Source organism: Carettochelys insculpta, chromosome 6 (assembly GCF_033958435.1).
Source record: "Carettochelys insculpta isolate YL-2023 chromosome 6, ASM3395843v1, whole genome shotgun sequence".
NCBI classification, from domain to species: Eukaryota; Metazoa; Chordata; order Testudines; family Carettochelyidae; genus Carettochelys; species Carettochelys insculpta.
Window position 1 is genome coordinate 11118593 of NC_134142.1, and position 16475 is coordinate 11135067.

Here is a 16475-nt window from a genome sequence, read left to right on the forward strand (position 1 = left end):
GACACAAAGGGTGCGTCTACACTAGCCTGGGACTGCGAAATCAATTTCGAAAGGGGGCCCAATTTCGAAAGAGGCCGCGGAGCGTCCACGCGCATAAGAGCCTCTTTCAAAATTGTTTTTGGTGGGAAGGGGTGAGCGTTTCGAAATCGCTCTTCCTGTCTGATTTCAGGAAGAGCAGCCCCTTTTGAAACTGAATTTTGAAATAGGGCGTGTGTAGATGCACTGGGGCTGCTCTTTTGAAATAGCAGGTCCTCCATAGCTGCAGGGAGCACGGGGACACTCTTGCAAGTCCCAGCGGGGCTCTATGGTTGCTTAAAGCAGCAAGGACCCAGAAAGCCCGTGCAGGAAGTTGAGAGTGTGCCTAGAGCCTCAGGAGCACAAACTCTGACAGGCACATCCTCCAGCAGCCCTGAGCACACATCGGAGCAGCACACTGGTCAGATGACGAGCCTCCCACACCCCCGGGATCCCCAGGAGGTCCCCTCCGTCCAGCCAGAGGGATCGTCTGCTCTTCCCTTCCTGTGGTGGGTGTGGGACCCTGGCCTGGCTTACCTCCAGGAGGGCTGTTCCAACAGTGGCCTTGCCCACCCCGAATTGGTGTCCAGCCAAACGGTGGCTGTCCGGGGTGGCCAGCTTCCACAGTGTGATCCCCACTCATTTCTCGATGGGGAGTGCGGGCCCCATGCGGGTGTCCATGTGCTGCAGGGCAGGTGTGAGCCACTGGCACAGCTCCATGAATGTCTGCCTCGATGTTCGGAAGTTTTGGAGCCACCTTTCGTCGTCCCCCTGGCCCAGCACCAGCCTCTCCCACCAGTCCTGGCTGCTGGGGTGGCTCCAGAGGCACCGTAGGGGACTGGGTGCAGCGGTTGCCCTGTGGCCAGGGCCTGCAGGACCTCGGTGGGAGGGTACATGGGCCACATGGCTTCCAGCATGGCCAGGATGACCATTGCCATCTGGGTCCCAGGGCTGCTGGAGGCATCAGCCTTGGGCAGCTACTGGTACTCCATGCGCTGTGGCAACCCCTCAGAGCACGAACTTTGCAGTGCTGTCTGTTGCTCTGCAGTGCTCTGCCTGTGCGGGGTGGGTGTGTTTGGGAGGGGCCCTTTAAGAGCGCCGCTGGCTGTGAGAACCAGAAGGGCTTGTTGGCCATGTGACCCTGTGTGTGGCGTTTCCTGGCTTGTCCTTTCGAAAGGGCTCGCGTTGCTGTGTGGACTCTCCCTTTCGAAAGACCGGGGGCCTCTTTCGAAATAGCAGGCTGGTACGCCGACCCGCTTTGTATGTGCAGGCGCGTTCTTTCGACATCCCTTCGTTCGATTTCGATTTTCGAAGTTCCAGCTTTTGAGATTTGTGTGTAGTGTAGACACAGCCAAAGCGTGTGGGGAGCACATGTCACTGGAAGCTGATAGCAGCAGGGGAACATCCTTAAAAATATTAAGGGCAGTGGCTCTGATGAGGGAAAACATCGGCTTTGACATGGGGTGGCTGAAGTGCTCCCAGGCTAGATCCATTTAATGATCCGTTGGGAAATAACTATTACAAAATCCAGGCCCATGCGCAGGAGTTTCTGAGGGGCATGTGTGTGTGCTATTGTGTAAGTATGAACCACAATTATTTACATATAAAGGAGTTTAAAATATTAATGCAGTGGGTGTGCATACGAGCGGTTAATGAAGAGTTTGAGCGGAAACTCTGACTGGTAAAATGATTTTGTTGTAACATAGTAAAAATGTGTACAGTAATAAAGGTTTTATACAAATTACCTTCTGGAATTTTGCTGTAGTATTGTAAGTGAAAAACAATATTCCAAAATACTTCAGTTGTCTTCTTCAGAGTTTTTCAGTCCAGACTCTGTATAGGCTAGTCGTCATGAAATAGATTTATTCATGACAGTAAGTTCACAGTGGGGTCTCAGATATGTTCCTAGTTTCCTGTTGCTAGCAGACAAAGCATGCTGGGAAATGTAGTCCATTCCTTGCTCCAGGGCCAGCTCTGTAAGCAGGGACATGGCCAAGGAACTGTAGCTCCCAGAATCCCTTGGGTTCCCCTGTCATGCCCTGCAGGCTCCCCTCTGCACAGCACAGCAGGGAAGGAAGGGAGAGAAACTGGACACAGGGGGTGGGGAGTGCTGGCACCCTCCTTCCCCTGCCTTGGCCCCCTTCATATGGACCTCTTTTCTCCACACACTGTTTTCTTTTCAGTATTTTTGCTTTTCCCTTCACTATTGACCAGACAGAGGTGATTATTATACCTTTTTGGTTATCTGCATTAACGGTGTTTGTTTATGCCGCTGTAGGTCCCTATCACCCAGATTAACAAGGTTTATCTTCCTTCAGAGGAAACATTTCCTATTATGAGTCTTTCCTGCATATTTTCCTACAGCTGCAAAGACAAATCAGGGACTGCTTCAATTCATTTTATCTGGACTCAGCGTCCTTCCCTCAGCCCACACAGGTCCTTCACTTGTTAATGGCCATTCTATTGTCTAGATGAGGTTGGGGTTTATTTTTTATTGCTTATTTGTCACTGCCGTAATTAGCAGGAAACTAACATGCAGCTGAAGAGGGACTCGGGGATAATAAACTGACCTCACTGTCTTTTCTCCCCCATAAACGTGGAGGAGGTGCTTTGCAGCTTTTCTCACACTCGGCTAGGTATTGTTCCTTTTCGGCTTGCCTTGCATTGTGTGCCTGGAGGGGTATTGTTTTCCCCTGGAAACCATTTATTTTTTGATGTCTGGAAGAATCCAATAAAGACTTAGGGGGAAATAAAATGTGAAACAGGTTCCTTTGATTGGGGTTGACTTCTTATTGTGGCCCACCTGAGGGTTGTCTGTCCTCTTTCAGGGTGGTAAGCTGCTGGGCCTGGCCAGCCTTTTTTCCATGGCTTGGTCCCTTTGAGAACGGATAGTTCCGGGAAGCATTACTAGACCCAGCTGGGAATGGGGCGCAGGTGTTTGAATCATGTGACTGATTACTGAGGATTAGACAGGGCTGCTCATGGCTCAGGCAAGGGATTGGCACAGCCCTGTGGCTCCCCAGGCACCTGGCATCCACCCAACAGCTCGTGCCAACCCACTGGAGAAGGGGAGGAGTCACGCAGAAGCTCAGAGACCCACCCATGAAGTGTGTGAGTGGAGGAGATGTCCAGTCCCACACTGATTAGCTGGGCTGTGCTATGCACACCGGGAAGAGGCACAGGGAAGTTGTGTGACCAACTAAGTTGGGGTGGGCAATCATTTTGGTGGTGGCACTCCAAGAGTTTCGTAAGCGGTCAAGGGCCTGACTCTTCCATGGTATTAACAGAGGAGGTGCGGGGTCTGGGATGGAGGTTGGGTGCAGAAGAGAGCTCAGGGTAGTGGGTTGGGGTGTAGGAAGGGGTGTGGGAGGGGATGCAGGGGAGATGGGTGTAGGAGAGGCAGGCTTTGGCCAGGAGGCACTTACCTGGGTGGCTCCAACCAGCAGCCCTGCAGGTTCCTTAGCCAGGATCCCCACCTTCCATGTCTGTGCACATACGCCGAGTGGCTGCCTGGGCCACGTGTACTGCTCTAAACTGAACGCTAAGAGCCAAGGGAGAGGGGAAGGGTACTTCACATGCTGCCTGTCCTGCAAACAGGCAGCTGCTATTGGCTGGAAACCAGCCAATGGGAGATGCAAGATTTAATGAGGGTGGGGCAGGGTGAGAAGCCTGTTTGACACGTCCCTCTTGTTCCAGGTTTGCAGTGTTCAGAGGCCCACAGCTGGCTTTTCTGAGCACCAAGCGTGGGTGGGGGCAGGCAGGGAGTCTGCTGAGGCTTCCTTGGGGCAGATCCAGCAGCTTGATGCGTGGGGTTCAGCCAGCAGGCTGTATTTTGCCTGGCCCTGAACTAAGTGAGTTCCAGGCTAGTTGTGACTATGGACCCCGCCCCCAGCCTGTTGTTGCATTTCTCAGCCCGGCCTTTCCTGCTGAGATCCAGGTCCCTACTCCTATGCACTTCCCCTCATGCTGATCCCAGCTTTGACTCTGCCCTTTGGCTTGTCTCCTGCTTCTGACTTCAGCTCTGACCCCGTTGCCAGGCTCCTGACTCTAACCACTAGGTCTGAACACCTCTGCCTGGGTCCCCGCCGCAGCCTAATGCTATCAACATTTCCATCGATAACTGAAGGAAATATACAATCATTGCTGATAAACCTTGCACGTGATGCACAGTTGGGCACTGTGGTGAACAGTGATGAGACCCAGTCACTCTGGGATGATGATCTGGATAGCTTCCTAAGCTGCGCCCTCTCAAGTGAAACTTGTTTGTTGTCAAGCTAAGTGCCAAGTTGGACCTCTAGGAACAAGGGCAATTCTGCAGATACAGACCAGGGATACTGGTGAGCAGTGACAGAAAAGGATTAAAGTAGGCCCACATGCACAGGGGGTGTGAAGGCTGCGATCACACTCCCCCATGTGCAGGTTCTCTCTCTTCGTCCCTGCTGTGCCATGCAGGTGGATCCTGCTGGGCACAGTGGGGGAACTCAAGGCACCCTGGAAGCTGTAGTTCCTTGGCCTGTTTCCAGCCTCGACAGCTGGCCCTGGAGCAGGGAAGGGACTACATTTTTCAGCATGTCCTTGGGTACTAGCAACAGGAAAGGGAGGAGGATGAGGGAATATTGTTTTTCTCTTATCATATTACAGCAAGATCCTGGAATTTAACATTTATAAAGCCTTTATTGATGGATACATTTTAGTATGTTATAACAAAATAATTTTATCAATCACTAATGCATCTGATGAAGCGCGACTTTTCACACGAGAGCTTACGCTCCAATAAATCCTTTAGTCTATAAGGTGCCACAGGACTTCTCACCATTTTTATCAATCACTGTTTCCACTCAAATTTTTCATTAGCTTCTCATGTGCACACTCATTGCACAGCTGTTTTGAAGTCCTTTATATTTAAAACGTTGCCATCCACATTTACAAAAAAAGGACCTCACTCCCCTCCAGAAATTCTTGTGTCTGGGCCTGTAAAGGGTCATGGTGGACAATCTGCTCAACGTGAGTTCCATGTGTGGTGTGGTGACAAACAGGGGAAATACAATCCTTGGTGTCCAAATGGGGAGTAATCAGTTAGTGGTGATCTTGTCTCTGTAGAGGTGAGATTGCTGCTGGGAGGCTCTGCACAGTTCTGCTGTCGGCATTTTTAAAAGAATGTTTGACAGTTGGAGAGGGTGCAGCAAAGAGCGATTAAAGGGCTGGAGAAAATAACCTGACAGTGAAAGACTTCCAGAGCTCTTGTGTTCAGTGCATCAAAAAGATGTGAGAGGTGACAAGATTACAGTGTTTATCTACATTCATGGGGAGAAAATACTGAGTAATAAAGGGATCTCCCACTGACTGGAGAAAGGCAAAAAAAAATCCAGGTGGCTGGAAGCTGAAGCCAGACAGTCATGTCAGAAGTGAGGCACAAATGTTTAATAGTGAAGCACAATTGTTTAGCCATTGAACAAGCTACCCAAGGAAGTAGCACAGGTTGAACCTTTCTGGTCCAGCCCTCTTTCATCAGGCAACATCCATTGTCCAGCATAATTTTAGTTAGCTGGATGACCACTTATCATAGGTGTGGCCAAGTTTCCTGTGGTCCCATACAGTTTGTTTACAGCCACCAGTCCTGGCTCTCAGTGTTTTGTGCTGTTATTTAGCTGTAATTTACCCCTAAATGTCTTTGAAGAGCCCAGTAAGCAGTGGAAGTGTTGATAATGTGCTAGACAATATTGACTTCCCATGGTCTTGCACAGTCTCTCGTTTTACACCAGTCAGGTCCCAAGGGTGTCAGACTAGAGGAGTTCAACCTGTAGAGTCTTCTGTTTTCTTGCTGTCTCCAAATCAGGCCCAGATACCTTTTTGGAATTACGCTTTAGTCAAAGACACATTATCAGACTCAATAGAGACATGTCTGTGTACAATTTAAGGGCCTGTGATATACGGTAGGTCATGCTACATGGCTTTACGGTTTATGAATGTAGAAGTTAGGAAAGACCTATAGGTAGGTCCTCCCATGGGAACACGGCATGCTAGCAGCCTTGGGAAGTCTACTGAGAGTCAAGCACAGCTGCACGAAGAAGAGGTGTGGAGGCTGCCTGGAGGGAAGAAGGAGTTGGAGCCCAGAGACTGGATCTGGGAAACTGGGAAGGTCACTCTTGAGCAGATCTGGCAGAGCTTCAGAAGGAGGTGGGGAATAAAGACAGAGGCAGTATTTGAAGCAAGGGTGAATTGGAGACTCCTGCTGAAGGAAAAAGGGCCAAAGAAAGTGAATGTTCACTTGGTCAGGACATGAGACCTGTTGACACGGGGGGAATTTTATTGGAATTATGGATTTGGGGAAGCTCGCTAATGTGACAAAATTTAAAGATTAAGGTTCGCACCTTTCCTGAGGTAACATTAAGAGTCTGAGACAGAAAGTGTCTGAGGCTAGAGGTGAGTTTTCAGGATTTCCAGTGATTACACAGACAACATTTTTAGCAGCACTTATGTGCTTTGTTTATTTTAACAGCATGATGTTATCAAAGCAGCAATTAACAGACACAAACTGAAGATATTCAGTACAGTCCATATCTGGTTACTGATGGAGATTTTACTTAACAAGGTTGTGACATCTCATACAAGTTACTTAACAAACTGCACTTATGGCTTAAACTTGTGTTATACACGCAGGGTACAATATTCACCTGACTCCTCTGAACTGCCCCGAAGCTGAGGCCCGCTCGCTTCGATCGGTGAGGAAGCTGTTATTGGATTGGGTCGAATTCAAGTTAAAGAGAGGAAAAACAAAAGGTTGTTCTAAGAATAGCGGTAGCAAAGATAACAGAGCGAGCAGAGATAATAGAGAGGGAATGGCGATCCCAGGAGACGAAATATGCCTCAGGTGTGGATTCTGTCTAACACCTCTTCCCCATGTTTCCCGATGACCTGAACTTGGGGTCACCCCCCTGACTGTGTCCTATGCATCAGTTTTCCAAGGCCTACTTCTGATAACAGGTCAGAAGGAAAACACCATTATGTGACCTTTACTCAAATTAGAGTGAGGCCATCACACCTTTCCGGTCAGAGGTAGGTGGGGAATGCTTGAACCCCAGCTGATGTCAGGAAGTGATGCAGGTAGCGAAGATTGACATAAATGATTTAACATTCCTAATCTGACCTTAACTTTTCCTATAAATGGGGAAAAAGAAAAATATTTTGCAAAAAGCCCCTCATGCCAGGTCTTACTGGCAGGCTGCTTGTGTTACTGTTGACAGGAAAGATAGGCCTCCCTGGGCCTAAGTTAGCTATACTATAATGGCTTCTTGATAGGTGAATCTATATACAAACAAAGCCTTAACCAAACTACCACAATCAAACTACAATTAAGCTAGCAAAGGCTATGGACCATAAGGGGGGGACATCAAATCACAACTCTTGGAGTTATTCAGCACTGAGGAGAGGCAGCCTACACTGTGACTGCTCACTGCAATGTGCTTTGGACTGAAGAATCCCAAGCATCGTTATAGGCTGGGAACTGACTGCTAAGCAGCAGTACAGTAGAAAGGCACCTGGGGGTTATGGTGGATGAAAGGCTGGATATGAGTAAACAGTGTGCCCTTGTAGCCAAGAAGGCTAACGGCATAGTGGGGTGCATTCGGAGGAGCACTGCGAACAGATCTAGAGAAGTGGTTATTCCCCTCTATTTGGTACTGATGAGGCCACATCTGAAATATTGTGTCCAGTTTTGGGCCCCCCAGTGTAAAAAAGATGTGGATGTGCTGGAGCAGGTTCAGCGCAGGGCAACGAAAATGATTAAGGGGCTGGAGCGCATGACCTATGTCATAGGTGTCCAACCTTTTGGCTTGCCTGGGCCGCATTGAGTGAAGATAGTCTTGGGCCGCGTACAAAATATATAATATAGCTAATGTATATAAATCACATAATAATGTTAAAAGTTTACGATCTTGTGGGGCCGCATTACTAGCTGTCAAGGGCTGCATGCGGCCCGTGGGCCGCAGGTTGGACATGCCTGACCTATGTGGAGAAGCTGAGGGATATGGGCTTATTTAGTTTACAGAAGAGAAGACTGAGGAGTGATTTAATAGCAGCCTTCAACTTCCTGAAGGGGAGCTCTAAAGAGAATGGAGAGAAACTGTTCTCAGTGGTGACAGACAGCAGAAAAAGGGGCAATAGTCTAAATGTACAGAATGAGAGGAGTAGTTTGGGTACTAGGAAAAACTACTTCACCAGGCAGGTGGTGAAGCATTGGAATGCGTTGCCTAGAGAGGTGGTGGCTTCTCCATCCGTAGAGGTTTTTAAGTCCTGGCTTGACAACGTCCTGGCTGGGATGACTTAGATGGGGATGACCCTGCCTGAAGCAGGGGGCTGGACTAGATGACCTCCTGAGGTCCCTTCCAGCCCTATGATACTATAATTCTATGATTCATTCCAACACAGAATGAAAAGAATTTGCATACCTCAAAAGGTGCAGCAAAACAGAATGATCATCCTCCGGTCAGCTCTACATAGCAGTGTTTGATTGTGAGTTTCTCTGTTCAGGCCCATCTCTCTGAGGTGGTAAGAATATGTCTGCACTGCAATTAAACACATGTGGCTGGCCCACGTCAGTTGGCTCAGGCTCATGAGGCTTGACCTGTGGGGTTGTTTCATTGCTTTTTAGACAGTCAGGTTGGAGCTGGAGCACGGGCTCAGGGACCCTGTCCCAAGTTAGCTGGCACAGGCCAGACACAGGTATTTAATTGCAGTGTAGACCTACTCCTTTTGTACACTTCCAAAGAAAGCTGCAGTTAAGTGCTAAGGTGTTTTTATCTGGCAGTGGAACAGTCCTGTGACTGAGATGAAATTTCCTAGTAAAGAAGAGCCAAATCCTTTAATTGCTTGTGGGAGCAGGACATCGGATCTTAGAATTATGAGCCCATAATTATTAACCTTTATTTCACACAGTGTCCCTAAAGTGCTCTGCTTTCCTCTGTACAGGCAACTGAGCTAACTTTAAAAATTCTCAGGGCAGGGATTCCTCCCTGGTGTCAGCGGGGGCACACAGAGGTTGCATGTCAGAGCTGAGAGCACAGGCTTTCTGCATCACAGCTGAGTGCTTCTAATCACTAAGCTACTGGCTACTCTAGCCTGGCTGGTCGTTCTCTGTTTTTGATCAGAAATTTCATCTTGGACCTAAGAATCCTTCCAGACAGAAGTTTTGTCATAGCTGATTCTTTCCTGGAGAACCTTTTGGTTTCAGTGAATTGGTCTTTGCTGAGCAAAAATACATTGTCCAAAAAAATTCCCAAGCAGCTATCCTCTTCCTTCTCAAACTTATCCAGCCCAGTCCAGAATCCTGAGGATGTCAAGACAGCTTACATCCACCTCAGTCCCACCTCTCCTTGGGCTACCCCTCCTGGAGACAGAGCTCTGAATTTTAAGCCATTTTGCTTTGGCCCTGTCCTGGCCAGAAAAATACAAATCTCTAGTGTGTTGTCTGTAGAGAGAAGCTGCGGTAAGGATCTAATTAATTCTGTTCATGTCTAGTGGCAGGGTACAACTGAATAGAGGTTAGCTCGGGTCGTATGGGAGCTTAAATACTGCACATCTGGCAATTAAGACCTAAAATACCTTTGCCCACCCCTCTCAAAGGCATCTTCTGGGCAGTCAGACTTATTCTGGGCAAATCATATGAGAACACTACTACTACTACTTAACTCTTGTACTCCACATGGAGCATAGGTCATCTGCAAGTCTCTTCCACATATGAGAACATCCTCTGGGAAAATCAAAGGCTTCTAAGCAGAACTATTTTAGTCCTAAGATCTTGGTAACCACAGACTGAGGGTCACAAAGCATAAGTAAGCCTAAAATATCCCCAGGAAAATGTCTTTGAGCCTTTGGAAGAAATTAGTGGTAACCTCGCTTAATTTGAAACAGCAGCGGGGGTTGAAGGAGCAATTGATTACACAGAAACCAGCACAGAAAGCCAGGCGGAAAGACCAGACCCCGGCACATTATGAAGTCTGTGAGAGGTCATGAGCAAGGGGGATGAAATACAGGGAGGAAAAGAACTGAGATGTCAACACCGCTTGAGAGCACGTGGGTTAGCCTCTCCCTGGCCCAAAAGAACATAAAGGAATAAGGCAGGTTCTGATCTTATTGTTTCTTGACGTTTAGAAGCCTCATCCTCCTGAACGAGAAGGCAGAGCTGGATGTTGCACAGAGTAAGCTGGAGAAATCCTACCAAGAATTTGGATGGAGGAGAGAAAATCATCTTTATGCTAATCAGTTTGAGGGGAAGGCAAATAAGTGTACGTTTGCGCCTATTACCTGGAAAGGAAGTGGGAAAGCAGCGTAGGCCTCCTGCATAGGAAGCAGTGAAAAACAGCCTACAAACAAGATTATGAACAATGAACTTGGACTCATTTGATATTGCAGGGTAAGTCCTATGATATGCTCATGAGTTTACTCTTGTGGAGTAAGACATAAATTTTGGGCCCAAGACCAGTCACCCTGACACCCAACATCTGCTGAATGAAACCAAGATGCAGGGGAAGAGGACAATCTAGGCCTAAAAGCGATATGCAAAGGAGGAGAAGCATCATTATTACAACCTTACAAACAGGGAAAGAGAAATGAAAGGATTTGCCTAAGGTTACCCACAAAGCCAGAAACAGAACCCAGAACACCTGGCTCTCCTGCCAGCAGCCTAAGCCACTGGCGAACACTGCCTGATCTCCACAGGCTTAGCAAATGGCCTGCAAATGGGGAGTAACACTAAACTGTGGATGCTCAGTAGGCTCAGTGACTGGTGGGACCGAGACCAGATTCAGCACCATCACTGACCAGTATGCACGTAAGCTGCGTTTGTGTGTACTTGGGGCAAAGTCCAAGACTGAAATGAATTCCAGGAAGTCCCCTGTGGGTTGTCTAGTACCCAAAATGTCAGCCTGTGTCCTACCTGAAAGTCTGCGTTGCCGCTCATGTGAAACAATGCTGTTTTCTCTGGCTAAGTTACCACGTTAAGGCCTTCACAGCCTGCTCCGACCACTGCATGGACACACAATGAAATCTCCTGGGGCTATGTACATGTTGGAACATGATGTGATTCAGCTGGCAGTGTGGAGTGCTGCACATCAGCTGAATGCAATGTGTTGCAAGCTGGAGCCTATCATAATCATAATCATAATCATAATCCCCACCCCCACTGTACAAATGATCTTCAGCATTGGTCATATTTAGAAGCAGTATTTCTCAACCTTTTTTTTTTATAAAATACCCTTTTAGATATATATATTCTCTCCCTTCCATTCTGCCGTGCTGTGTAGAGGGGAAATCCTGCAGGGCATGCTGGGGGAACCCAAGGACCCTGGGAGCTGTAGTTCCTTTTCCCGCTCCCTGCCTAGAGATTTGAGAGAGATAAACCCTAGAGATTTAGTTTTAGAAATGAAAACTAAAAGGGAATCAGCTTGCCTTACCTGGAGCAGGGAAGGGAAGAGACTATATTTCCCAGAATGCCCTTGGCCATTAGCAAGAGCAAAGGGAGCTGGGCAAACACTCTGGAATATACATATATCTATATCTCTTATTATGATTATAGATATAAGCATTGACAGATTCTTTCTTGCACCCCTGAGGGTACACGTACCACTGGTTGAGAAATATGGATCTAAAGTAATCCAAGTCTTGAAACAAATGCCATTCAACCTTTCCAGAGTAACGTACCCTTTTCAGGAGTCAGATTTGTTTTGCATGCACCACGTTACACTTCACTTAAAAACTACTTACTTACAAAAATATGCAAAAATATCACAGAAGACTACTACTGAAAACTGTGACTTTCTAGTAGTAGTAGTAGTAGTAGCATCCTTCAGTCTGTGTAGATTATGGATTGCGCCCTTTGTAGTTCCGTTTGGCATCCTCATTTGCAGCGTTGGCTGTGACTTTGAAGACCCACATGAGAGTGACAGTCCTTGCTGCATCTGTTGCATATGTAATGGGTGTCTGGCAGGTCCTTGCTGTGCTTTCTGTGGGCTCGCTTCTCCTTTGCTAGCTGTGTGATCCTCAACTCACCCTTCTGAAGGCCCTTGTACAGTTCTTGCCTCCACCTGCTGCGATCGTCTGCCAGCTCCTCCCAGCTGCCTGGCTTGAAGTCTACTTCCCTGAGGTGTCTCTTGCAAACATCTTTGTAGCGCAGCTGGGGGAGTCCGGGAGGTCTTTTGCCAGAGGCTAGCTAGCCATACAGGATGTCTTTTGGGATCCTTCCATCGTTCATTCTGTGGACGTGGCCAAGCCATCGGAGCTGCCGCTGCCTGAGGAGGGCGTGCATGGTTGGGATTCCAACTTGCTCAAGGACGGTGGTGTTCATCACTCTGTCCTTCCACGATATTCCAAGGATATGCCTGAGGCAGCGTAAGTGGAAGACGTTGCGACTTTCTAGCATCTGATGATCAAATAAATGAGTTGGAGTAGAAATATTGTACTTAAATTGCAGCGTAAAGCATAAGAAGCAGGAGAAACAAGTCATTGTCTGAATGAACTTTTAGATTGTACTGACTTTACTAGTGTGTTTTTTATGTAGCCTGTTGTAAAACTAGGCAAATATGTAGATGAGTTGATGTACCCTCTGGAAGACCTCAGTGTACCCACAAGCCCTGTTTGAGAAACACTGAGTTAGAGCATCTAATATCCAGAGAACAGCATTTGTTAGTAAGAATTTGCAGCAGCCAGGCTCATTCCTATTCAGAAATAAAAACTAAAAGGGAATCAGCTTCCCAACCCTGCTCTTGAGGTTAATACTCTCCAATTGTTGCAATTAGATTTCAAAGCCTGGGAGTCAAACAGTGTGTATTAATCCATTTCCAGTGTGTGATGTGTTGTGGCCAGATCTCGCAAGCATGGCTGGGGCACTCGGGTGGGAGAGTTTGGCACAAAGTGGTACTGCTGGGTCAGTGCTGGACAAATATCACAGCCTGATGGAAAGGGGCCTGGGCCTTCTGAAGCTGACACTGTCGTCCTGGCCAGTTGTGGGTACTTAGGATCCCATGGCACTTCTTGTGCAGGCCTGTACGCTCTGTGTGTGTGTGTGTGTGTGTGTGTGTGTGTGAGAGAGAGAGAGACAGAGAGAGACAGAGAGAGCGTACGCAATGGGTGTGAACACCTCCCCAAGTCTGGTTTCTCTCCCTTCCTCCCTGCTGTGCTGTGTGTGTGGGTGGGGGGGGGGAAATCCTGCAGGGCATGCTGGGGGAACCCAAGGACCCTGGGAGCTGTAGTTCCTTTTCCCACTCCCTGCCTAGAGATTTGGCCCTGGAGCAGGGAAGGGAAGAGACTATATTTCCCAGAATGCCCTTGGCCACTAGCAAGAGGAAAGGGAGGTGGACAAATACTTTGGAATATTATTTTCACTTACAGTATTACAGTGAGATCACAGAAGGTAATTCCTATAAAACCTTTATTGCTGTGTAAAATTTTAGTAAATTATAACAAAATCGTTTACATAGTTTCTGTTAAATTACTGTTTCCACTCAATTTTTCATTAACTTTTCTTATGCACACTCATTGCACAACTATTTTGAACTTCTTTATATTTAAAAAACATTGCAGTCCACATTTCCAAATATGCACCTCTCCCAGAAATTCCCATGTACAGACCTTTACCTCCCATGATCTTTGTACATGGGAAAGTGAAAAACCTGACCTAACTAATTTGTTTGTTTCCCACCCTTTGTCTCTTCTCGATTTTTAGCTTCCAGGTTGTCACACCAGGGTCTGTCTCTTACTGTGTGTTTGTACAGGGCCTGGCACAGCAAGGCCTTATACCAAGTTGGAAACTCTAGCAAGAGCATCTGCAGCAGGACCAAAATGTTTGTCGTTGCAATACACGTGGAAGGGCTGCCCCCCCTTTCTGTTGTCATTCACACACTGGAGGGTGAGCAGGGGCAGTTCAAACATCACAAGACAGACTATGCACCTAATTTAATATTTGTTTGTAAACCCTGTGGGTCAGGGAGGCTGAGCCATGATTTTGAACTCCTGGAGGTAGCTTGGAACCAGAACTAAATTCACATCTCTGGCAGGAAAAGCCTACATGCTACTGTACCTCCTAGGTTCATCGGGGCATGTAATGAAGTATGAGCTGACCAGGAGAAGAGCAGTGTGTGCTATGAATGTACGCTCATTAAATGGGCTTATTCACCAGACAGATGAACCATTTATGACCGCTCTAATTTTTTATTAATACTCCATTAACCTGATTTGTGTCCCGCATCTACCTCCCCAGATTATGTTCCCCTTCTACTCTGGGTGACAACTATGTTCCTAACTCCTCCTTGTTATTGCAGTTCATTGCCAGGACTCATAAAACAGAAACAAATCCCAAAAGCATGGAGCTAAGGTACAGTCCCCATCCTAGCTGAACAATTTCTTAGCTATTGCTTATAAACGGCAAAGCACATGTGCAAAGATGAACCTACACAATCATTGAAGGCAGGCTGGACTCTTCTACCTGATGTATAATGAACAATATTTTCATCTAATGACCCCAAAGTGCTTCACAAACATTACTGAACGCCACAGTAGGCCCCAGAGACCCGTTGTGGTAGGGGCTGTACGAAGTCACAATTGGTCAATTCTTGTCCTGAAGAGCTTTGACAATCAGTGACTGAGAGGAAAAAAAGTATTATCCCCACCATCGATCAGAAGCAAGTGACCTGATCTTACACCTCTTGAGCTCATCGTAACTTTTGCCATTGACCTCTACTGAAGCAGGAGCTGGCTGAAGTGACAAGCCTACTGACAGACAGGAAGTCAGTGACCAGGCTGGGAATTTGAACCTAGGTCTCCCATGTTCTTTAACCACAAGATCACCCTTCTTTTCATGGCTTACAATTGTGCTAGGAGATTTGATAGCAGTTACAGCAGGAATTACCACGAGCCCCTACAGAGAAAGGAATTGTCCCGCCATGGTGCAACAATACATTGTGTTACTCCCATTCTAGTTAAGTATGACCGGTACTGTACATTAAGTTATTAATAAACCAAGAAGGTGGGAAATTAAATGATATTCCCACAGTAGCATTGTGGTTCTCTGGGGAAAGCCAGGAGTAAAACACAAGTGCTGGCTCCCATTCCAAAGCCCTAACCCACTCTGGATACTTCCTCTTCTTTAAATGACTCTATTTTTCAGAGCTGTCAGTAGCCAGAATAATCCTCCATTTTGCACCATGGCTGGTCCACTGGGTTGCATAGGGAAATCAGTGATGGGCATAAGATCTGATTATGGACAGTTTTGTTCAGATGCTATTGGATTAGTTCAATAGGTTTGGATAGTCTGTGCACAGAAATCTAATGTAGAATTCAGGCTTGGACTCTGTCTCTTAATGGAAGTAGAGAAAGCCCCATTGCTTTGGAACTTAATATTGGAGTGGACAGCGTTCTAGTAAATATAGGACAGGAGAAAATTACGTGGATGAAGCTGGTTCTAGCCCACAAAAGCTTATGTGCAAATAAGTTTTTTAGGGTATGTCTACTTTAATGAGAAGATTGACCCGATCAGGATCGATCTTCTGGATGTCGATTTTTGGGTGCCTGGTAGAGACACACAAAATCAAACTATCTGGGATCAGCAGTCAACCCCTGTACTACTCCTCTATCATAAGGAGTAAGGGAGGTCGATGGAAGAGTTTCTCCTGTTATCGATTGCAGATAATTCAATTCTAGCTACACAGTTGCCAAAGCTAGAATGGAGTATCTGCAATCAACTTCACTCCCTAGTGTAGAACAACCCTAAGGTTGTTCTTGTTGAAACTGACTAACAAGGCTACCCCTCTGAAATAGGACCAGAAAGAATTCTAAATTGGCAGGGAGATATGGATTAGATGATGTAAAAGTTTATTTTCCGTCTCATCAGTACAGAACTGCGGGACCCCTCTTCGCATCAGCTTTCTCCTTGCAGGCGAAATCAGGAAGTGATGAGAGAAGTCTGTGAAAATTACCACTTAAAAAAATTAACCGCTTTTCTTAGAACCTTGGGAAGGTTTGGCAAAGGCTTAAATAGTTCATCTGATTGTGTTCTCCCATTGTTATGCAAAACTTGGAGACTCTGACTTTTAAAGGGCATTTTTGTCAGGAAAAAAATGTTAGCATTTTCCCTGCCAGGACAGGCAGGTTATATAAAATAGCACAGGCCTGCAGCAGTGGGAGAAAGGGGAAAGACTGCTTGAACTCATCTATTGCATCTATCAAACTAAACCAATCCCCTCCCGCCCATGTCATTATATCTTAAATGTTTCCTGTCAGTACATTTTGTTCCTCATTTCTCTTGGAGCACAACAAAGTGGGAGCTTTTATAATGATTCACAGTTTTCTACTCAGTGGCTTGAAGCAGCAACTTGGGAATCTGCTAAGTAGTCGTGCAGGCCAGAATATTTTGTACGCTATTCAAACTGCAGCCCCATAATTAAAAGACACGCTTCAAGTAAGCGATAGAG

At 46.8% G+C, this 16475-nt stretch overlaps 1 long non-coding RNA gene across 1 annotated transcript in view; it reads right to left on the reverse strand.

Moving 5' to 3' along the window:
* The window catches only part of LOC142014105 (uncharacterized), a 51601-nt gene extending 48083 nt beyond the window's left edge, over positions 1–3518 (reverse strand). The window contains exon 1 of the long non-coding RNA XR_012645865.1: positions 3441–3518. This is a non-coding gene — a long non-coding RNA (uncharacterized LOC142014105). The remainder of the gene's footprint in view (positions 1–3440) is intronic.
* Between the last annotated feature and the right edge of the window lie 12957 nt (positions 3519–16475).